This window comes from Nymphaea colorata, chromosome 6 (assembly GCF_008831285.2).
Source record: "Nymphaea colorata isolate Beijing-Zhang1983 chromosome 6, ASM883128v2, whole genome shotgun sequence".
NCBI lineage: Eukaryota > Viridiplantae > Streptophyta > Magnoliopsida > Nymphaeales > Nymphaeaceae > Nymphaea > Nymphaea colorata.
Window position 1 is genome coordinate 9,189,432 of NC_045143.1, and position 24,232 is coordinate 9,213,663.

General features: G+C 35.7%; 1 pseudogene; it reads left to right on the forward strand.

The window, feature by feature from the left end:
- Positions 1-59: 59 nt before the first annotated feature.
- Positions 60-3,554, forward strand: LOC116255994 (ABC transporter F family member 4-like; annotated as a pseudogene).
- The last annotated feature ends 20,678 nt before the right edge of the window (positions 3,555-24,232 follow it).

A 24,232-nucleotide genomic window follows, 5' to 3' on the forward strand; every position in this document is an offset into this window, starting at 1 on the left:
AGTCCTATATTCTCAATACCTACTCTCATCATGAACCAAAAAACTACGAGGAAGCAAGCATGAACAAAAATTGGCAGGTTGCTATGCAAGAAGAGCTGTCTGCATTAAAGAAAAACAAAACTTGGGAGTTAGTGCCGCTGCCCGAAGGGAAGAAAGTCGTTGGATGTAAGTGGGTGTACAAGATAAAATGTCATAGTGATGGCCCCATCAAACGATACAAAACATGCCTCGGTGCTAAGGGTTTTACTCAAACTGAAGGAGTAGATTACAATGAAACCTTCGCTCCTGTCGCTAAGATGAACACAATAAGGATCCTTCTATCAGTAGCATCAATCAAGCGATGGAAACTAACACAACTTGATGTCAAAAATGCATTTATTCATGGAGAGCTTAATGAAGAAGTCTACATGGAAGTTCTCCAAGGCATACAACATGAGAAAGGATATGTGTGCAAACTAAAAAAGACCCTTAATGTCCTTAAGCAGCCCCCTAGAGCTTGGTTTTCATGCCTAAGTGAAGCATTGGTTAAAATTGGGTTTAAGCGTAGCAGTGCTGATTATACAATGTTTGTTGCCATTTGATCTTCAAAAGTAACTATTTTACTTGTGTATGTAGATGACATCATATTGACAAGTGATGACAAAGACTTCATGGCCCAAGTCAAAGCTTATCTAAATCAGCAATTTGAAATCAAAGATCTTGGGATACTACGATACTTCTTGGTTATAGAAGTGGCACATTTTGAAAATGAAGTATTCATATGCCAAAGGAAATACACTTTGGCTCTTTTGAAGGAAACCGGTTGCCTAGGTGCCAAGGCTGCAGACACACCCTTTGAAATGAACTGCAAATTGAAGAAAGAAGAAGGGGAAGACATTGAAACATTCAAAGTTTTCAAAAATTGGTGGGAAAGCTCATATACTTGACCATCACTCGACTTGATATTACCTATGTTTTAGCATGGTAAGTCAATTTATGCACAAGCCGAGGTCAAGACATGTTGAAGTAGTTCACAGGATCTTGAGATACTTAAAAAGAACTCTAGGAGAAGGAATCATGATGAAACGATATCAGAAAATTTGTATAATTGGATATTGTGATGCTGATTGGGCAGGGGACCCAAACAACCGAAAGCTTACATCAGGATATTGTACATTTGTCAAAGGAAATTTGATAACTTGGAAGAGCAAAAAACAATCAATTGTGGCACGATCAAGCGCAGAGGCGGAGTACAGGACCATGGCTTTGTGCATATGTGAGTTAATATGGATAAAAGCATTACTGAAAGATATGAAGATTGAAATGAAGGAGTCTATGAAACTTATGTGCGACAACATGACAGCAATCTACATTGGAACAAACCCTGTTTTCCATGAGTGCACTAAGCACATTGAAGTTGATTGTCACTTTATTAGAGAGAAAATTCAAGATGGAATAAATAACACACCACACGTCAGAAGTGAATTTCAGCTTGCAGATATCTTTACAAAATCTCTTCGAAGAGATCGCCATATGTTTATAATGCGCAAGTTGGGGCAGATCGATATCTGCATGCCAACTTGAGGGGGAGACTGTTTGTTAAATGAGATAAGGCGGTAATTCCTCATCTTCCATAAATAGAGATTAGAAGATCCGCTATGTTTGGGAGGGGATTGGATACCGATCTGGTTATCCTCAGCAAGCCATCCTCACCAAGATCATCAGAATCAAAGAGCAATCCTAACGGTAGCAATTGAAGATTCTCATAAATCCCTCCAAAATTTATTTCCATCTAAATCTGATGATTGTATCTTATATAAAGGGATGTATTCCTGCTGTAAACGTGTGAGTGAAAGAATGATGAAGAAGAATGCGCCTTTTTTCTCGTGCATGTAGGCTACAAGCGGAACCACGTAACCTGCTGTCGTCCTCTGTTCTCTTCTCATACTCATCCTTTGTTCCCTCATTGTATGCTTTTTAACAGTGAACAAGAAAGAAAGGATGCCAGTCTCTGCTTTACTTGCCAGCATGGACCAGAAATCTGAGGACAAGTCAAAGCATCATCAGCAAGTTCTGAGGCTAAATCCAAGTCTGCAGTAGTTGCACACTCCTCTTACACAGATGGCTTAGACCTTCCAACTTCAGATGATGAAGAGGGAAACGAGCTGGAGCCTTCTGCTCGTCCAAGAGGGCAAGGAAGAGTTCTTACAGCTGCGGATATCTCTACATCCTTGCTGCACAAGCTGCTTAATGAGAAGGAATTGAAGAAACGAGAAAAAAAGGAGCAACTTTCTGCACAAGCTGCTGATTTTGCGAAACAGGAAGCTCTCAAGGATGATAGACATGCATTCACAGTGGTCATTGGTAGCAAGACCTCAATACTGGAGGGGGACAATGAGATGGATGCAAATGTGAAGGACATAACGATTGATAGTTTTTCTGTGTCAGCTAGAGGGAAGGAACTCCTTAAGAATGCCGCTTTGAAGATATCACATGGCAAGCGCTATGGATTGGTGGGCCCTAATGGGAAGGGAAAATCTACCCTATTAAAATTCATTGCTTGGCGGAAAGTGCCTCTGTCCAAGAATATTGATGTCCTTTTAGTTGAGCAGGAGGTTGTTGGTGATGAAAAATCTGCATTGCAAGCCGTTGTTTCTGCTAATGAAGAATTGATTAAGCTTCGAGAGGAAGCATCCAGGTTGCAGAGCCTTTCTCTTGATGGAGGTGAGAATGATGATTATTCACAGAACTCTGGTGAAAAAACTGGCTATGTTTATGACAAGTTGCAGATGATTGGCTCTGATGCTGCCGAAGCACAAGCCTCCAAGATCCTTGCTGATTTGGGCTTCAGTAAAGAAACGCAGATCCCTCCTACTAAGTCATTCAGTGGAGGATGGCGAATGAGAATTTCGTTGGCGACGGCTCTACCCTACTTTGCTGGATGAACCTACTAACCATCTAGATCTCAGGGCTGTCCTCTGGTTAGAAAAATATCTATGCAGGTGGAAAAAAAACTGGCGGATCAAAAGAAGACCCATCTTGAACCGCACGAAACAGTGTCTCATGATCGTGATTTTTTTAATACTATTTGTACTGACGTCATACATCTTTTTGATGAGAAACTTCTTTTTTATCGTGGAAAATTTGATGACTTTGAGAGTGGCTATGAATACAAGAGAAAGGAGAGCAACAAAAATTACGAGACCTATGAGAAGCAGATTAAGTTTGCAAAAAGAACAGGCAACAGGGTTCAACAAGAGAAAGTCAAGGAGCGTGCAAAATTTAATGTGAACAAAGAAGCTTCCAAGAACAGAGGAAATGGCAAGGTGGTTGATGATGATGAGCCACCCCCAGAGGCCCCAAAGAAATGGAAGGATTACAGTGTGGAGTTTCATTTTCCTAAACCTAAAGAACTCGCCTTTCCTCCCTTGCAGCTGATTGAGGTGAGCTTCAGCTATCCTAACCGGCAGGATTTCTGCCTGTCCAACGTTGATGTTGGCCTTGAGTTTTTCCTGGTTACCTGTTATCATTTGCGTGTTCACCCATCCTGCTTCTCACTTGAGATGCTTTTATAGCTTTTGCAATTTTGGATGATTCTGGAGTGTATGCACTGGGGAAGTTTTGTCAAGAGACGTTGTCACGTCGTTGGGTTCTTTGTTATGGTTCTCTTGTGATAAACACAGAAAATGTGAACATCTTCTTGATCCAGGAGTGTGTGGATTCATTGAACACAATCCTCTGGAGTCTGCCTTTTCACATTAGGGTGATTTATCATGGATAAGCATCAGGGAATGAACGACCTAAATGTGTTTTGGATATCATTCCTGATATGTAGTGACCTTTAGTGATTGAGAAGCTGTTCCTAGTGGCGTGGAACCATGGATGTTGATGAATTTAGTTAGTTGACGAGCTGTTTAATCACGGAGGTAAATGCAGGCACATTGACAAGAGAAATAGCAAAATGGGAATATCCTTTGAGGTCAAAATAAGGATAAGAGACTTGTTTGCCGTATAACTGGCAGGAGTTGCCTAACCACTGGATGATATAACTGGCAGGAGTTGCCTAACCACTGGATGATTGTCTTGGAAAAAAAATGAAAATTAAAATGGAAACTTGTGGCCGTTTTTCATTTTATGAAATAAAATTTTGTGAAGACTTTCATTATTTTTTGCTTTGCTAAAGCGTCATGTATTTGGGAATAAGCATCTGATTATAGATTTGTAACAACTTCATTGGTTAATCACCTAAGTTGCATGGTCCAATTGGGTTACTTGCCATGGAAGAGTTGGCACACTATGCACCATCATCTTGGTAATTGCTGCAAAAAGGTGTTCTAAGCTGGCAATCTGATTTCCTGATGAACTTGCACGAATCTCTTTATGCTGCTTCATAACTGGTCGAGGTAGGACTACAGGTCCATGGCACTCCCAGTCTGCAAATTGTCAGTTTGCTCCAGAAGAAGATCTAGCTAACCAGACAATGATGCTACTCAGATCTTTTGGAGCAAAATGGAATGAAGGCTTTTACCAGTTTTCATTTGTTTTTCTTTGCTAACAAGTTGGTTTGTCAGGTCGGTCCTCTCATTCTTTGACTGTAGTGTACTGATTTTTCACAACCAAGTTTTAAAACCAGTGGATCTGCTAAAAAAAAGGGTTTCACTGACTCGTGGAAAATACAATGTCACTGAATGTCGAATTTTACCAACATCCACACAGACATGACGGTAATTACAACTTTTAGCAATGTCCATAGCTACTATGTCATTGAAATTCAATCTTTACTGACGTGTGGAGCTACTGTGTTGTTGAAATTCAATCTTTCCCGACGTCCATCATAGGACGACAGTGTCAGTGAAAGTAAAGAAAACTGTTCACATTTACCGATGCATTATGGTTCTCACATCAATGAAACTTTTTGACGTTGGCTATTAGCAATGTCCAATTGTGCACGCCAATAAAAACTTATTATCACCGACACGTGAATCTTTCCATGTCGCTGAAGATTACGCGGGAAACTCATTACACACGCAAATACTGCACGCCACTGAAGCTCTACTGAGGATTATCCAAATAACGTATTTAAGTACTTGTTTAAAAAATTGCATGACGAGCTATGCAATGAGTATTCATTTGCATGAATCAGAAATCAAATGGTCGAAATTTAGCATTGACAATATGAGAAGTTCATCATATTGAAGATGGTTGTATAGGCTTATTAAAAGATGGATAATCAAACTCGGATTACAAAAAGAAGAGACAATTTGGAATATGTAACTGGTGTGAAGTAATTTTCTTGACTATGCTGTCGCACATAATGTGATAGTGAATGGATGAATGAGATGTCATTGTGTATGATGCAATAATGTCTTCACTCAGCTTGCCAGAGATGTCTTTGATCACATCATATGTAATGGTTTTACACAAACATATCTTTATTGTGAATATCATGGGGAGAAAAGACATTTACATGAATGTACATCAGAAATAGTTGTGAAAAACATTCAAGGCATGTTTTATGTACAACCAAAAGCATCATCTTCTCGAATGACATATAGTACGAAAGATGGTCAGATCAATGATTATTATAAAAGAATTATTAAAGATGTTGAAATCCATTGTATCTAGGATGCAACAATTTTTTGAAGATTAGTTTTTTAATACGATTGTTTTATATAAAAAAAATTAATGTGGGTGGACCAACAAAAGCTTCTATTTGTTGCTTGAGTTGTTAATGAACACATTTCTGACAAGTGTAGAACTACCAAAGTTAGTTTATGAAGCAAAGAAGATGATTGGAGAGTTGGAATTTGATTGCCAAAAAATTGATGTGTGTCCTAATAATGTATGTTATTCAAGAATGAAGATGCAACAACAGACACATGTGATAATGTGGTACTCCGCAATAGAGGATAATAATTATGAACAGAAGATGACAAAGGCCCATAAGTATGAGAAGACATCAATGAAGACTTTACGATATTTTCTCATAAGTGAAACCATTACCGATGTGTGTTTTATTTTCACTAACATTTTGTTGTCATTGGTAATGCTTTGATTTTTTGTAGTGGACACACTATTTCAAATAGAATGTGCCATGGGCATCTAAAAATACCTACTAACTTTGTGGCTGTTCTCTTCTGCATGTGAGTGATTTGGGTTTTGTGAGGTGAAAATTTTGAATGTTCCAAGCAATTATCATAGAGTCTTTGTCATTATTCAGAATAACTTTCTGGTTTGGCCATGGTTGTGCATAATTTAGTCGCTTGATACTTGGGCTGCTTAGCAAGCACAAGTGCTACTTATTAGTTGCTGGGCATGAACTTGACGAGTTTAAATTCACACTCAAATGTTAAACAAGTCGAGTTCAAGTGGTAAGAAATTGACTCATTGTTTGCATCTCTAAAATTTATTTTGGTCTTCAGAGTGCTTCAGGAAAAAAAAAATTGAAATGAGAGAGAAAATGACTCATCCATTGGTATGAGGGTTGATCGTTCCTGGCGCCTTAACCAGTGATATCCAACCTAAGGGTTATGCTTATTCTTGATGCATTTCGTTTTTGCTTAAACATCTTTTCATTCTAAATGTATTGTTGTGTTTGAAAAAATGTTGAAGATTTAACGTTTCAAATTTTGTTGAGAAGTTTTGAAAACTCATTTAAGATATAAACCATTTTGATTTGGAAAATTTTGGATTGAGAAATCTTCACAAACATCATTTGAAAACATTTGAAAATCATTTTTTTAAGTCAATTTAGTGTTCTCTAAGAGTTTAAGTAGGTTTGAGATTTTGCTCTAATTCAGTTTCTACTTAATTAGAGATTCATCTCATCATGCTTAAATTTTGTTAGAGATGTGCTTGTGATCATTCGTGATTTTCACATTGCATTGATCCTACATGATTGGAAGCAAATCATTCAGTTCTACCATAACATTCATCTAAAAACATTCCTACCATCACATACATATAAGTTTTTCATTTTTATTTATATAATTATGGTAAATGTTTTTTATAAAAATTTTGAAAAATGAATAAAGTTGTAGACTATCAATCATAATTTCAATATTGAGTCATTACTTGAATTATGGTCTTGGTGAAGTCAACAAATAAAAAGTTAAACTTTAAATTTTGGAAGAAGAATATTCAAAAGAATGAAAAAGGGAAAAGACTTTAATCCGAGAGGAATAGGGAGAAAGAGAAAGAAATTTTGAAAATCACAAAATAAAAGGTTTTAAAGAGAGAGTGAGATAAGTACATATACATACTTATATATATATATACATATATATATATATATATATATATATATATATATATATATATATATATATATATATATATATATATATATATATATATATGAAAGCTCATGAAAGGAAACTATTAGCTCGAATAAAGAGAAAGAGAGAGAGGGAGAGAACAATAAGTTTTTTAGAGAGGGAGAGATAGAGGAATACATAATTTGTAAAAGAAGACATTTAACTTGAAAGGAGAGATAAAAGATTCTAGAGAGAGAAAATGGAACCCACGTAGATATTCATTTATATGTTACGTATATAAAAAATTGTAAAAGAATATATTAAACTATAAAGAGAAAAAAACGAAAGAAAGATAATTATGTGCATGTATATGTATATATATATATGCATATGCCTTATGAAAGTTAAGATCAAGAAATAACTTGAAAAATATCCGAATTCGATTTTTTTATGTAGGCCGGAGAAGAACTTTGACTCATGCAAGAGCATAGGCTAAGTCTTCAAGGCCTCATTAAAGAGAGTCTTGATTTCAAAATTTTTTTTGAAAAGCATGGTTCCAAATATTTTTATATGTGGGCACAAAACCATAGTTATTTCGTTTATTACAAGGAAATCTTTTTTTTCACCATTAGATATGGAAGAAAATCAAATACACATTAAATTCAACATTAGAAAGCATTCATTGGGATCCCTAATCAAGTGATTAAGAGAAGCTAAACATGAGAATGTCATGAGGCTGCATTTTAACATCCCAACCTTTAAATCAACATAATGAAGAATTCCTAACCCAAAAGTTCATTTTTACCATTCATTTTTAAGAAAAACTAGTCTACCATGCATGAACATCATCTCAAACATACATGGTGAACAAAGCAATGTAACAAGCATATTTCGAAAATATATGAAGAAATGGAATTTATTTTGCTTTGCTCATACTTCTGCTGCACTAAGAGTAATTATTGACTCCGAATATGAAATTTTTAGAGCTTTCTTGCATGGCCATTGGGAGGTGGTAAGAGGAACTAAAAATAAATGAAAACAAGATGAGGACTACATACTTCTAATAGGATTGACTTTAGAAACGAGTCTCCTTCTTCAGATGATCCTAGGGTTGTCTTGGGTGAAGCTTCAAGATGATGAAGATATTCCTCCAAGATATCTCTTCATGCTCCCTTGAAGAATTGAAACTTGGAGAAGCTTGTACCTAAGGTTGGAGAAGAAAAGAAGAAAGAAAGAGAGTTAGGGAAAAACTCTAAATGTTCAAATGAGAAAGCATTAGAGGTTTCTTAAAGGCTCAAGACTAAAAAAGAAGATTGTGGGGGTATTTATATGAAGCTTTGGAGCCAAAAATCAAAATTTGAATTTTTTTAGTTTAACAATATTTTCATGTGATTTTTTTTTAATAATTTATTTTATTTTTTAAAAAAATAGATTTTGACCAAGTGAGATTCTCCCTTAGCACTGCAAATACCCCTTTGGGGTGTTGGCACGGCTAATGCACATCCAATAGACCCAAAACCACCCACAAGGGTTAGCGCGCAGCTCTGTTGCACGACAACGCTCTAGGCGTTGTTCCCTACCATGCGCGGCAACGCGTTGGTGTGGCCCTACCACGCATGGCAGCGAGCTGAGCTCAAATTCGGGAGGCGAAATGCCCTTCTTATTGTCTCATGTGGACCAATAAGGGCCGGATTTCACTTTCCTAGCCTTCAAGGAGTCTGCTCATAAAAAACAAGGCCCACTCCATTTTGAGTGATTTCAGGCTTGTTTTAGATCTGGATTGAGTTTGATTGGTCGCTAACACATTCTAGTGAGTAATAAGCTCACAAACACATTTTTGGGGCAAGAACGAGACATAAAACAAAGTGAAGGTTTGTGTGTGTGCGTGTGGTGCTTGCTAACATCAAATTTTGTTATTTTGATCTCAGTTTTGGATTTTGAGTTTGAAATTCTCGATTTGGATCTAGACTTTGGTTTTGATCTAATTTGAATCCGAGAGTTGGATTTCGGATTTGAATTTTGCATCTAAAGTTGGATTTTGAATTTGAATCTTGCGTTTGGACTCAGACATGGGACTAGAGATTCGTTTTGGATCGAATAGTTGTGAATTGCACTTAGGTGTGGATATGGAAATTTGTTTTGGATCTAGGGTTTGTCCAAAAATTAAATCCAAATGAAATAACTGACAATTTTGTTTGAGTGAAAATGGAATACAGTCTTTTTGAAAAAATTTGGGGTGATAACACCCGTTTAAACCTAGCTCAACTCGATTATGTAAAGCCAGTTCATCATAATTGACTTAGTTAAACAAGTTAACAAGTTTAAAGAAAAGAGATATGTTTACATAAACAAGTTGAATGAGTTAAGCGAGTTGAGCTCGAGCTCGACACTGTATAGTCGAGTCAAGCTCCAGCTTGTTATGTGGAGCTCAACTCGAGCTCGAGCTTGGCTTGAACTATTTTTATTTGTTCTCTGTCAGTTATTTGTTGTTCTTATTATTTGTTAGAGTTACACATCGGAAAGAATAAAAGGCTTGGGTGATCTTAGATGTATTAAGTTGTGAATCATTTCAATGTAATGGATGCAAGGGATAAAACAAATAAGGTTAAAATAAGTGGCGCAAAAATTGTGCTACTAAATTGGAAAACTATTAGTAGCACAGTATTTTGTCACTGTTTAATTGGTGGTTTGTCTTAACATTGATAGCTTTGGTGGCGCAAAAACAATCTTGGTCAGTAACTATTTATAATTTTTAGTGGCGCAAATGCATAGCGTACTAATTTATTGTCAGCAACACATGGTTTCACCACAAATAATGATCAATGATGCATAGTCTTTTGTTACTTTTTCTTCAGTGGCGGGACCTATAGTGACAAATTCAGTAGCATTGCAATTTTGAAATTGAAAAATTCTAAGAGTTCATCTTGTGTGCTGCTAAATGTGATGTCTAATGTAGTGAAGGACAATAAAAATGTAACATTGATCAATTTATTAGTTTTGTACAAAAGAAAGAAATATACTTTTTAAGGTTAATTAATGCTTTCAATATTGTCATAGATGCAAAAAAATATATATTTATGATGTTGAAACAAGTTGTACTAGAAGTTGGCAAGAAGAATGTGCTACAAGTATCCATTAATTGACTTTAATTTATATGCTTCTTTTTTATTTTAATTATATTATAATTTAATTTTCAATTTATAAACTTATAAAGTTTATTGTTTACCAATTTTTTAGGGTATCATTCATAATACTGCCAATTTTGTAGCCACAGGGAGGTTGTTTGAAAAAAAAAATGCAACTTGTTCTAGACGTCATGCACTGCTCTATGTTCAGATTTGATTATTGAAGATATTGAAAAGATGACAAGAAAAAACTGTATATCTAAAGCAACAAAAATAAAAAAAGTCTATACACAAACCACAAGTTACCGCTGCATATGATGAGGGGTAGTTTCACCAACAATAGGGAGATTTAGAGGCCAATGGAGACAAGGTATGAAACTAATTTTATTTTGCTTTAAATCTTGTTAGAACATAAAAATGACCTCAAAAGTTGTTTGCATTTTATCGGTGGACTACTTTAATATTATGAAAGTTGAAAGAATGAAAAGAAGTTGAGAAAATCATCTTGAATCCATCTTTCTAGAAAGCAGTGACAGTGACGATCTTAGTTAAGACAATAAAGCCTTTGTTTCAACTATTAAGATGGGTTGATAGTGATGATCAATATAAAGTTTATTGAGACATAATTGATAAAAGAGAAGGTCAACTGCACCACCCTCTTCATGCTGCAGGATCTGTTTTATATCCAGCATTTTAATATTAATCTAATTTTTCAACAGTATTATGTTATTATTTGTATGTTTAAGTTGTCATAGTACTTAATAATTCATTATGAATTTGTCTTTTTTTGTTCATTTTTAGCATCCTGAGGTTAGGTGTGGATTAAAAGAATGTATCATACGCCTAAAGCAAGACACTCAAAAGGCAGTGGATGCAATATTGCAGGTTTGTTTTTGGACTTTTACATATTGATAGATAAAGTTCAACCTTGTAACTCATTTATATGTAATGTACTATTTTTTATTAGATGATAATTTTTATTTTTCTGATATCATATCAAGGATTTCACACATGCAAATTAAAATGAGAAAAAGGACTCCGATTTTGGGGATATGCTTCGTTGGTTTATGTTAGTGATGATGATGGTGATAAAAGCGAAGCGGGTGGTAATGATGATGGGAAAACTTTATTTTTATATATACATATATCGGCATGTACAAACTGTACATTTGTATAGAAGTATAAAATGAATTCAAAAGTAAATTGTTTTATTTGTTTGGAAATTACTAATACATTTTTATATTAAAAATTATGTGTATATATATATATATATCCTTAAAATTACATACAGACACATGTCACATATTCTTTTTTAGTAGAATGATATTTTTTTTTGTTTATTGGTTATATTTACATGTGAAGTGCTTCAACAAAAATAGTTTTTTATTTTGAAAAGAGAGAAATAGTTTTTTATTTTTATTGGTTGTATTGTTCTCGACACCTTTATGGAGGGTAATTAGATCAATAACTAGTCCTTTACTTTGCATATTCTAATATTGTAAAGTGTTATATTAAGATCATATATGCATGTTCATGTGTGCTTAAATTAAGTAAAACTTTCCAAAGAATGAGGAGAGTTTAGAGTGATTTAAATAGAACTTAGTTAAAACATAGTACCCGCATGGTAGAACTATGGACCTAGGGGCATTTAAACCCGAAATGGTAGCAACTTTAAAATACTAAGAAGAAAATATTGAAATATCAAATAGTTCAGAAAATAACTTGCCCAAATTAAAAAAAAATATTTTAAAAATCATTTGAGTTGTTTGAAATTGTCATAATTTATGCTTGAAGATAGTTTGGAAAATCAAAGTTTTCAACTTATTTAAGGAAATATGATTGTAAAACGTATTTGTAAATTACTTATTTTGTTAAACATTGTTTCAACTGATCATGTTTTGTGAAAGCAAAATTTTGAAATTTTGTTTTGAAAAATAAAAAATCTTAAATTAGAGGGCTCATGAACATAGTTCATATTCATCATAGGGCAAAAAAGGAAGAACTTTGCATGTTTAGAAATATTTCGAAAAGCAAAATAGTATGTTGGAAAGGAGTAAAAATTTGATATTTGGGAGAGAAATAAGTAGCGAGAGAGAAATAGGGAGAGAGAAAGAAAATTAAAAGAGAGATTTTAAATAGAAATGAATAGAGAGAGAAATAGAAAAATAAAGAGAGAAATAGATTATTAAAGAGAAAAAGATATTAAAAAAAGAGAAAGATGGAGACCAAAATGAGAGAGGAAGAGAAAGTGAGAAAAAGAGTGAGATGACAGAGTGAAAGAGAGAAAAAATTAAAATAGATAGAGAGAAAGAGATTAACTAAATAGAGAGGTGAAAAAGAGGGAAAAAGTAGAGAGATAAGGAAATGAAGAAAAAAAGATAAAAAGAGAAGAGAGAGAGAAAGGAAAAGAGGAAGAGAAATTAAGAGGAGAGGAAGAAAAGAAGATAGAGTCATAAGGAGAAGTTAAAAAATAAATATTAAAAGGTCATATTTGCCTCGGTCATGCTTCAGGGGAATTATAAAAAAATCTTTGCCTCTGGAGAGACCTTAAGCCTTCATTGACTTAACGTAAAATATAAAGAGCAGGAGAGAAATAGAGACCTCAAAATGAGAGAAATGAGTTTAAACAAACAAGTTAAAAAAAAAAAGATAGATGAATTAAGAGAGAGAGAGAGAGAGAGATGAGTATAAAAGAGATAAAAGAAAATTTTAATAAAAAATAAAAAAATGGAGAGAAGAAGGCTAGCCTTGGCGATGCTCCCTAAGCTCTGAGGATGATCCTTACCTTGGGACAGATTTAAGACATTCATCGCCTTGCCATGGAATAAAAAATAAGATTTTTTTTTTAAAAAAAAAGGATTTACATACCTTCCGCATCAAACCTGTTGGACAAAGATAAACAAAAAAAAAAAAGATCTCTCTTAAACCTGGGCACCGGGCCAGGCCGGGCCACTGCCGGGTACCCGGTACTCGGCTCGACTCGGGCGCGGGCCTTGAAATTTTGAATTTCGGACTTTTTTTTCGGGCCCAGCCCGGCTCAGTAATTAACAGGTCGGACTCGGGCCTTCGACCCTGATTATCAGGGGCCCGAAAACAAATTTATTTTTTTTTCAAAAATAAATGGAGTTAGGGAGTTAGGGTTTTCTTCCTCTTCTTTTCGCTGTTTTGCTGAAGACCGAAGTAGGTGTTTGAGGTTACAAACTTGCAAGGACTCAGGGAGGGCGGGCGAAGAGCGGCAGCACCGGCGAGGAAGGGGCTCGCCAGAGGAGGAGGCATTTGGCGAAGGCGGAGGAGGAGGAGGCATTGGGCGAAGGCGGAGGAGGAGGCGTTGGGCTCACCGGAGGAGGAGGCATTGGGCTCACCGGAAGAGGAGGCATTGGGAGAAGGCGGAGGAGGAGGTGTTGGGCGAAGGCGACATAGAAAGAAGGCCGTGGGGAGTCCGCTATAGCCGGCACAGGTTGGTGGTGGGAAGTGGATGGCGGCGGCTGGCTTCCATTGTCCAGTTTCATATTAACTCTTTTTGATATTGGGGTTAGGGTTGGGAAGGGTTAGGGTTTTTAGAAACTTGAGAAGTGAGAAAAAATGAAGAAAATGAAAGTCCGGCCCGACTCGGCCCAAAAGCCCAGTCCAGTCCGCTCGGCCCGTTAATAATCAGGCCCGGCCAGGCCTCGGTTTTTATAATTTTATCGGGCCAACCTGGCCCGGCCCGGCCCGTTGCCTAGCCTTAATCTCTTTGAGAATTTTATTTTTCATACGCCAAAAAAAAAAACCACCATATGGAGAGATGAACAAAACCAATTGCCGAAGAAAACCCCAAAAAAAAAAAGAGAGGTGGGGCCCTTGTTGTGGCCTACAGCATCAGCAAAATGGACAAAGTCTACACATCCGGGTTTACATTGGTGATGCGGAAAAGGTAAAGTTTTTTGCAGCAAAATTTGAGGAGCGTTTAAACCATCCCCTCCTCCCTCAAGCCAGCGTATCCAATGGAAGCATCTATTTCTCCACTTCCATGTACGCCAAATTACTCCTTGGAAGCACACACGCCAACACCTCATGACCCATCCCCGTTTGAAACTACAGTTGTATCATCTCTTTAATTCTTCAAATAAGGGAAGCTCAGTCACCCTTCCGGCCAAACTTGTTGGAAATCATCTTCCAAGTTAAACATGCTAGCTTACAATCAAGAAACAAGTGATGGTTAGATTCTTCTGCGCTGCAACAAACTGGCCATCTGTTCACGAGCTTTAGACCCCTTTATAAGAGAACCATCTACCTTTGGGATGGCAGGGGTGGAGCTAGAAATTTTTCATGAGGGGGGCCGAGTTAAAGTTTCTAAATTTTGTTATGTATATATGTAAATATGTATGTATGTATGTATGCTTATGCAATTTTGTTATTTTGTGTGTGCATGACCCAATGGCGGTATAAACCTTGTGTCGTATTTGGATATGGATATTATGTTGAAACACGTTCATATTTGATTTGAATTTGGATCCTCTTTATTTGTTTAAATACATATCAATTATAGTGTTGATATTATTGTGTGTGGATCCACATTGGTAAGATCTGAATCTAAATAATCAGTTGGATTTTTGCTTTGGATCTGATTGTTGCTTAAGATCCATATTTGTATTTAGTTTGAATCATGACATATTCATATCTAAATTTGTTTGGATATTGGTTAAAAATCTATATTCTGTTTATGTTGGTTCACGTATATGTTATTATACTTGTTTTACGAATATTCATTGTCATTTTGGATCCATTCTGATATTAGATATGACCAAAACTTTGTTTTATATATCCATTTAGTTGTTGAATTTAGATCTTACACTAAACGTTGCACTCTTTTGGAGCATGATCTGATTTGACTTGTTCAAGATCTATATCTTGTTTATATTAGATCTTAACATATAATGATGTACATTGATTTTTAGATCTAATGGTTTTATGAGTTGTATATTTTCAATGTGGGTAGCACTAGAGTGCTAATCGATGAATTTCTATTGCCTTTTATGAAAGAATATTCTCTGAACAAAGCTAATATTTCAATATGTTTATCCTAGTTGAATGAGATGGTTATATTATCGTATGTTGGTTTGCTAAGAGGTGTAAATCAACACTCTTAGATATGGTGAGATCCATATAGCATTGTGCTCGATTCATGATAGATTTAAGATTCAGATTAACTTATTTGGATCATTGGCTCCAAATATCTGTACTTACACTGAATACAATATATCATCATGTTTGCATTTTGTAAGGTAACACTCTTAAGCATAATCAAAATCATATTAATGAAATATTTTATTTGAAGATCTGTTGTGCTCTAAGTTCTAGTACATGAAATTTTCTTTGCCCTTCTCAAAGATGGCTAGCATATATGAATTCAAATCATTCAAGAGAACTATTGAATAAAGCCTTATTTGCCCATTTTTATGAAAATGAATTTGTTTTTAATACATGCTCAAGAGGTGTAATGTAACACTTGACAAGAATGCGTTTATTTGAAGTTGCATGGCACTGAAGTGCTAGAAGATGATAACTTGATTTTCTCAAAAGAGAATTGGGTTAGCATTGATCCAAATAAGATTGTTAATCGTATTGTATAATATTTCAATTGATCATGTGTTTTAAATTTATATTAGTTGTATTGTGGATATTACTAGTTAGAATCCATGCTAATATAATCTGAATCTTTATATTCATAAGACATTTGAGATTGGATCTATTTATTGCGTAAGATCCACCAAGTATATTGCTTTGATTCAGATGATATATGGTTAAACATCCATATCATGTTTATATTAGATCCAAGCATATTATGATATTTGTTTATTTATGGATCGAACTATGCTAGTGATAGTGTGCTACTAAGCAAGTTCTTGTTTGAGAATGAATTTGATTTCAATATTTGTCATGAGGTGTAAGATAACACTTGTGAATATAAGGAGATCTACACTAACTAGATTTATATTGATATATTTGGAGATATATAATGCATGTTAAGTGTATATGTAGAAATTGAATAACATGTTTCTAAATGCATATGTATTGAATACCTAAATGAAAGTAGGGTATATGATGTTTTAATGCATGAGATTGAGGTGTTCGAATAATAATACCAAAGACAATGATCCAGTGATCTACTGAATGGTCAGATTTATTCAGAAGATCAGTCTGATAATGAACCGACTGAGGAACAGTTTGGTAATGAACCAACTGAGCATGATTCGTCTGAGGATTAGTCTGATAATGAACCGACTAAGTAGTAAGTTCATTGATCATCTTGTAGATTGATTTACGGATCAGTTAAGAAAATAACCAACTAAGTCTAATTCTCTATTCTTCTGATAATAGTCACGAAGGTCAGTAGCTTCTTGGTCATAATTGAATCATTGTTGCGTGCACAAGAACTGACTATTCATTTGATGATCAAGTTTAATCGATTGAATATGTTAATAAGCGGTCAGGTAATGAACCGACTAAGAATCAGTTTGGTAATGAACCGACTGAAGCTTATTAGTAATCTCAATGATCATATTGTGGAATACTTGAATGAAGATATTTGAATTGTTGATGCATGCTTTTGTTGGCAGAGCTATATATTGACATTGATGAGTTAAATGAAATTCTTTCTATGGGAGACTATATTGATGAAAACTATACAAGATGAAAAGTGCTTGTATGATAGACTATGAGTTAATTGTTCATTCTGTTAAGTAGTCATAATAAAGATTAGGTGTTACTAATCAAGTTAATGTCTATGTAAATATTTGATAAGTGAGAGCACACTTGAATATGCCCTTTGCTATGTTGGAAAACTAATATGTGTTTTGTCATATGATTATGTATTGCATGAATGCTTTGGATCTTCTATTGTTAAAGGAGTTAGGTAATTATGGAAAACAATAAAAAGAAAATATATCATTTACTTTCTATGTATATTAGTTTGTGTGCTGGACTTGATACAAGCTTTTTAATTTGGCTTATCAGTATAAATTAAGAAAGTCCAGGTTGACCTTGTTTTAAGGCAATTAAATGTTTTCTGAATGAAACAAATATATATTCATATAGTTGCTAGCATCTGTTAACAAAAGGAATTCATCATGATTGTTTTTGGGCTAAGAACATCCTGGTCTACCTTCTTGTGAAATAGTTGAAAACTATCTAGGTTGATTTCATTATTGAACAAGAAAAAAATATGCATGTACGTTTCAAATGCTTATATGGTTGCTAGCATTTTGATCAAGAGAATTCTTGATGATTTTTATGTAAAGTTTGTGGTCCACATGAGACTAAGTTTTAACATGTTACGATGGAAATACTTGTACATGAAGAAAACCTCGTAACTAATGTGAAATATATTGAATACTTGAAAGGTTGCGATGGAAAACCATTGAAAGGAAAACCTTGCTACAAACCTTCAACAAAAATTGAAGTTACGATGGACAAACCAATTATGAAAAACCTCATAACTAAAAGATTAAGGAAATCCACAAACAGTGGAAGCAATCTGACGGTCTCATGGCCAAGTGGGAGATGTTGGATAGTGGCCAAGAGCCCTACCCATTCATCTCATAACTGCAAGGAGGCCCACTTACAGTTACGAGCTTTAATTCTCTCCTAAAATCTCTCACTCGCCATAACCGCCCGTTGGGCTAAGGGAAAACCTATGAGGCGGCACTATATATGCCAAGCTATTCTTTGATATAGGGTTAATCTATCGATTTCCCTAGACCGCGCCTCACAGAAGCAAACCCGTGAACAGATCACCTTTGCTTCTATTTATCTCTTCTTCTTCTTCTTCTTCTCTATTGTTCCCAGGTGCTGCCTCTTCAGGCTGAGAGGCTACTGGTTGACACGCTGCTACTGGTGAACCTGCACAGAAGAGGAGGGCTGATCACAGACGCCAGACGCCGTTCCACTGCATTAATTCCAACAGTTAGATTCTTCTGCGCTGCAACAAACTGGACACCTGTTCACGAGCTTTAGACCTCTCTTTAGTTGTTTGTCTAACTTTGGAAGACGGCCATCTGCTATATAAGAGAACCATCTACCTCTAGGATGGGCAGGGGTGCAACTAGAAATTTTTCATGAGGGGGGCTGAGTTGGCCTAAATATCATTTTTTAAAACTTTTATATATGACAAGTGAAATTTTCTAAAATTTACATGTAAATTTTTTAAACTATTTTTTTTTTAGGAAAGCCAGGGCCCTGGTTGGGGGGGGGGTGGGGCCTTGGCTCTGCCCTTGGGGATGGGACTCTTTATTACGTATGAAAGCTCTCCAATTTTCCTATGGGTGTTTAGACTCGTAGCCTCCCACAAAATCTCTTGCCAAAAATTCTTTAACTGGCTGCCCCTCGAACCTATGAATGTCTGGACCAGTATTCAATTGAGGCCTGATCAAATGCAAATAATGGTGAATATGTTCCTCAAGAACCCACATGGAACACCTCCAATGTCTTTTCTTATAGTAGATGAAGTCTTGAAGTTGAAGATGAAGAGAACCAAACTAGGAAAGGTGAAGGGGAGTAGAAAAATAGAAGTTGAAAGTGAGGAGGAAGAAGTTTAGAAGAGAAGAGAGAGAGCTCCAAGGGGTTGTTGATGTGTTAGAAGAGGGAAATGAGGGAGTATTTATAGAAAGAAGAGGCTCAAGGGCATTATCATCTTTTTGTAAGTACAATTAGCTATTTTTTAGTCATTATTGGCTTAAAATTTACTTAATTACATTAAAAAAGTCAAATCTATACTAAATTAGTTATTCTAGGGTCTGTTTTAAGTCTTTGTAGGAGTTTCCAGACTAGATCCAAGTTTGAATTTAGATCTAACATATAATAAGCTAAATTGGGGTTGGGCTTGGGTTCAAAGTCTGAAATTAATTCCAAATAATTCTCAAATAGAGTTGACCATCATATCAGAAGAGAAATTGATCAAAATTAAGGGCAATTGAAGTGTTTGAAGCCAAAAATCATTGAAATTTGATGTAAATTTGTCATAAAATATTCAAAACTTTTGAAAATTTTACAGCTATTACAGGCCATATGAAAATATGAAATGGTATATATTTTTAATATGCATGTATTTGGTATGTCATATTTATTAATTTTTTTCAGTTTTTGTTTGTCATTAGTATGACAATGTGAGAATTACACTTATGAAATGATATTTGTTGATCCTTACTAAAATATATATATGCATTGTGCATTGATTGTTGAGACTTTATATGTAATATATATATTCAACTTCATCTATATGCAGTAAAAGTACATAAAAAAATTCATATCTAGCCAAGTTGTGAAGTCAACTTGCCGACCCAGTGACCCAGTCATCTGCTGATCCGAGTCCAAGTCATAAGTTTGTCAACCTTGCTTTTAGCACGTGGCCCTATGTTTACTTTTTTTTAGAGATGGACATTTTAGTATTTCGAGAAGAAAATTAGATATTTTTTATTGTACAAAAGGGAAAACCTTTTTCCTTCTGATTTTTTGCCTCTATAAAAGATTAGGTCTCATTTGCACACTGCAAGGAATTTCCTCCCCCAACACCCTGTCCAAATGCTAAGGCTGCCCAGACACATGTAACTTAACAATATTGGAAAGCCAATTGTGCTTTTGATTATTGACCAAGTTTTAAGTGTTGATTCTTGCCCAATTTTAAGTGCGCTAAAACATAAAATAAAGAGACAAAAAGGTGCACTAGATAGATGTTCAATTAAAAGATCTTCATTCATAAGAGAAAGTCAAAATCTTGTCTTTTTTTCTCATGCTATTCAATTACTGAATACCTGAGCAAGTTAAATTATATTGTTATGAAGTTTATCTTCAACCATATTGACCAAGATCTAAAGGATAGTGATGAAATTTTGTCCATTGTTGTTTGAATCTAAAAATATTATAACTGACTCTTAGCTTTGATTCTTTCAACTAATATATATATATATATATATATATATATATATATATATATATATATATATATATTCTAATGATATGATATCTCAATTTGGAAAGCATTCAAATGGGTGTTTAAGAGAGAGAAATAGTGTCAATTGGAAGATTTGTATACAAACAAAATTTGTAAAAAGTGCAACGGAACCGAGAATAATTTTCATGTTATGCTACTAATATGGGAAACTCTGCTCCCATTGTTTAACCCGATTAGTACTTCTGTCATTTTACAGAGGTATACAATTTTTCTAATTTACACCACTTTTGCCCTTAGAGGGGGCTCTTCTATACTTAGCTAGTAATTTTTGACCCGTAACACATGAACACATGATCGCTTATTATGGACCATAACATATAAACTGCTCCGATAAAATAGAAAGTCTAATTTGACAATAATATATATATATATATATATGTATGTATGTGTGTGTGTGTGTGTGTGTGTATTCCTGCGAAAATCAACCATGTGAAGGAACTAGACTTACATCATTAGGATGAGAATAAGTGATTCAACGGTACATGCCTGCTATCGTGTATTATAAATTGCTAAAAGATCACCCAAAATTGCTACAAAGAATAGAAACGCATATTAATTTGTCTTCCTGCCATTGATAAAAATTATTGCCCCAGAATATCAACTACATAAAGGAATCAGGGGCGTAGTGGACACGAGCAGAGTCGAACCAGAGTTCAGTCAGCACGAGCTTGGCTTGACCAATGAAACCTCAAGCTTGACTCAGCTCGAGCTCGAGAATAGCTTGACGGAAGCGGTTCGAGCTCAACTCGGCAGTTACGTGTTGAGCTAGAGCTCGACTCGATTAAGGCTTTACAAACTCATTTGAATATAATAGATATTCATCGTTACGTGTTGAGCTCGAGCTCGACTAAATTAACGCTCGAAAAACTCGTTTGAATAGAATTGATATTCATCTTTACATGTTGAGATTGACTCGATTAAGGCTCGACAAACTCGTAAACTTGTTTGAACATATCGACTTGATTAAGGCTCGACAAACTCGATTAAAGCTCAAGCTCGACTCGGCAGTTATGTGTTGAGATTGAACTCAACTTGATTATTTGAACGAATCGACTCATGAACTAAAGCTCGACTTGTTAAGCAAATGACTCGTCTCGAACTCATTCATAGGTCGAGCTTTAACAAGTTGTGCTCGACTAAGATGTCTAAAAATTATGCACAGGCCCCTCATAAATTTGTAAGAAAAGGTTTAGTGGCCGCCCATGAATTTTTTATTTTCTTGCTTGAGCACATTGCAGTTACATGCTTCTCTGGGTAAAAAACTTGATTTTCTTTATTAAATAAACTAAAAACGTAAATGACTCTTAGTAGTTGTCATGGGTTTGTCATCCACAAGCTGGTTGTGACATAAAGGGACCTTCTATATCACTAAAAATCTTTAGCTTACACAACTTATTGGTTCAGAAACTCAGAAAGCAAGCAGAGAGGCTAGAAAGGAAAGATAATGCGCGATTTACTTTGAATTAAGCAAAAGAAAACTCAAGATTCTCTAGTCTTTGTAATGCAAGGCATTTCACAAGAAACCTCTTCAGAAGTAGATTTAAGCAACACTCTGAATCCTGACATCTATTGTTGTTTAGGACAAAGCACAACCACAATGAAAATTTAACTATGCCAATATGGTACAATGGAACATACTCCTTGTCGATGAGGTGTCCTTCTCCACGCTAAAGTGTTTTTCTTTTCATTGACAAGCTGGGGTTAGGTAGACCTTTATTAATCAATGACAAGAGCCAGAAATTTCTGATATGAGGGCGTTAATACTTTAAATTTTGGACATTTAAAGGACACTACTAATATGTGAATGACAAAATCACTATGAGGCATCATCAATATATAATAAGTAATTTGGCATGGTTGTGTGGGCAGTTGCCCACACAATCTGCCATTGCTATTAATGTACTTTGGATATTTAATTCTTGATCTCTTCACTTTTAAAAATCTAAAAGATTGTTTGGCAATAGAAACAGTAACATGATGTTTCAAGTCTCTATCCCAAAGATTGGGACAAATGCATGGAACATTGTAACGTATGGCGTTTCTGCCCATCTGCCCCGATCTTTGGCAGATAAATGGAACAATATAGTACTGTTTTCATTGCCACCCAAAGAATGTTTTTTATTTTGTTTCTACAGCATAGGGCGCGTTGTTCCTGGCACTCTAAGATGTTATTGCATGCTCAAATGAGTCAAATCTGTATTTGCATAAAGCAAAAGGATGATTCTTTTTCCGAAATTCCAGCAAGATCTGCATGATATGGAACGCCGGCGTTCCACACAACAAGCCGTGTTTTACATTCCTTGATTCAGTTGAAGGTGGAACACCAGCATTGCCATTAGGCAGTGTTCTGCAGAAACCAAACAAAATCTAATGGACTTAACTTTCATATATCAATTACTTACATGCAAATTCGGCACAATGCAAACAACCACAGTCCGCTCTTGCAGACACCCGTTCATGGCTCTTCCAACCCGTAAACCATGCGCCTTCCTCATCTTCCCATTTTTGCCCACTTCTGCAATTTCTCCCGTTTGTTCATGGCATACTGTTGCTGTAAGATTCTCTCAAGATAGCGCTGCTTTATTTTAAGATGGACAGAAGCGACCAACTTGAGAATGGCCTATCTGGCGAGCACCAATCTGTGCAGCAAAAATATACTGACAAAAAAATGTGGGCCCAAAACACATGCACTGGAGATTTGCGTTTATCCATTCGACATAACACCCACTTCCCACTGAGGTCTTCAAACAGCCCTGGACCCCAAAACAGAGGGACATATTCAGGTCCTTTTGCTGAGATTTTTATCTTTTTGGAGTTAATAAGAGATTTTCATTTGAATGTAAAGCGGAAGCTAAGGCATCTGATTTTTCAACGTTTTTTAGATTCTATGACCCGCTAGATCTACAATTGCAGCTCTTGCTCAAGTCCCAAACTGTCCAAGCTACAATCACGTGATTCCTGAAACGTTTGGAGATCCATGGCTGTTAAATCACAATTGCAGCATTTTATTATAAGCGCAAAAGTAGGAGCAAAGACAGCCCCTGGAATTCTCGCGTGAGAATGCCTAAATGATCGATCAACACGAAGCAACCCCCATCGACGATTACAGCTTTGTAGAGTCTCAGACAGGTGGCTTTTTATTTTCTTTTTCAATCGTTTACTTTGGAGAAACTGAAATGACTCTGCCTAACCCAGCTTGTCAATCTCCAGAGTAGTAATCAATAGTAATACCAACAGTTGTTTATCTCCCACTTTTGACCAAACAAAGGAAAGGTGAGAGATGGCCCTTTTGAACTTTAGAAGAATGGGGGGTATTTATCCGATGTTACACTAAGATCCGAAGCCAAAGATTTGAGAAGCAACACCAAAGAATCAACCCGTTTCACAGAGGGAACAATTTACCCAACCCCGTAGTTTTGAATTTCAAACTTCCATGCTTTTTCAACTTTCCCCACAGTTGAATCCAAACTTCACTACAAAAGATTGACCCAACTTTCTAAATCAATCAAATCGATAATTCTGCCATGCATTCATTGTAAACCAGTTAGACCAATCCATTTATTTGGGCTACTCACCCATGAAGCAGCAGAAACACAGTGGAGCTAACCATTGAAGAAGCAGATTCACAGTGAACACGCCATGATCGAGATAAAGTGGCGTTAAACAACTACTTTCTGCGACCATTCCCCCCTCTCCCCCCAAATCTTCCAAATTGTTTTCCTTAGAAGCAACTACTTCTCTTACCCATCTGAACTGCGGAGACAAGCTAAAAATCAAAAAGCTTCACGGTTCACTCACTGTGCAGCAGATTAAAGAACGCCACGAACGAGCAAAATACAGGGAAGCAACAATCACCATGAATGGGAAGATAATCAGACATAATA